The sequence below is a fragment of the Echinops telfairi genome, unplaced genomic scaffold, assembly GCF_000313985.2.
Source record: "Echinops telfairi isolate 266 unplaced genomic scaffold, ASM31398v2 ScPeMD7_1;HRSCAF=3_0, whole genome shotgun sequence".
Classification (NCBI taxonomy): domain Eukaryota; kingdom Metazoa; phylum Chordata; class Mammalia; order Afrosoricida; family Tenrecidae; genus Echinops; species Echinops telfairi.
The window spans coordinates 46,911,445-46,912,623 of record NW_022103896.1 but is presented as its reverse complement, the minus strand read 5'-3'; positions in this window follow the sequence as shown (position 1 = coordinate 46,912,623).

Here is a 1,179-nt window from a genome sequence, read left to right as displayed (position 1 = left end):
AAATGTGCTTGACACAATGGATGTATGTATGGATTGTGATAGGAGTTGTATGAGCCCCCAATAAAATGATTTTTTAAAAAGAGAAAGAAGAAACAATGAAAACAAAAGATATTCTTTAGCTTCTGGTAGGATATACTCAAGGTCATATTTTGACTCTCATGAACTTGCTTTAATTTCTTCAGCTTCGACCTGAATTTACACGTCAGCAATTGATAGTTCCACAGTTGGCTTGATGTTTTGATGCTGATATGTAGTTAATTTTATTTCTGTGTATTCCAGCTGGAGTAGTCCAGATGTACAGTCAGTGGGATTTTGTGTTGGTGAAAAAAGGTATTTTCAGCGAAGAAGTCGCTGGTCTTGCAACATTTCCAGTTTTTCTCTGTCACTGAGACCACAGTTTCCAGCTACTGCTCCTCTATTGCTTCCAGCTTTTGCTTGCGTGGCTAGTGCATACACCTGAGTCGTAGCTGTACTGACTGCAGCTCCCTCTCTCAGAGATCGATTCTTGTATCACGGGCAGCATTGCACTTCTAGGGACTGAAATGGCCTTTTGGAGGCTGAGTGCTATGTCATTCCTCTTGATTGTGCCCTCCCAGCATTGCCAGCCACATGGTTTTCTGATTCAAAAGGACTCATATCAATCTATTTGAGTTCATTAATACCCAGAAGATGAAACTTTCCGCGTTTCCTTTCATTTTTTCTCACTTCCAATTTCCCGAGAGTCACGCTTTGTACGATTCAGGTTCGGGTTGTGGTCTTTGTTGATGTTTACAGCTTTCTTCTCGTTTGGAGAAGAATGCCCAGGCCATCACCAAATGCAGGTCCCCAATGCTTTCCTCCAGGTTTCCCTCCACTCAGGTCACTACGGTCACCTCAAGTCGGTACCTCTTCCTCAGTCATCGTTTGAATGGTTTCTGACCTCAGGGGCTCATCTTCTGGCACTATCTCTGACACTGGTCAGTGGCTATTTAAGAGGTTTTCAGTATCTGGCAGTTTTGATGCCATCCATACGATTCTCAATGGCTTGATTCCTCGGAGGTGGACAGCCTGGGTCTTCCTCAGACTTGGTTCTTAGGCTGGAAGCGCTGCTGAAGTCTGTTGACCTTGACTGACCCTCCTGGCATTGTAAAGACTGGGGACACAGCTGCCAGCATCACAGCAACATGCAAGTCACCAGAG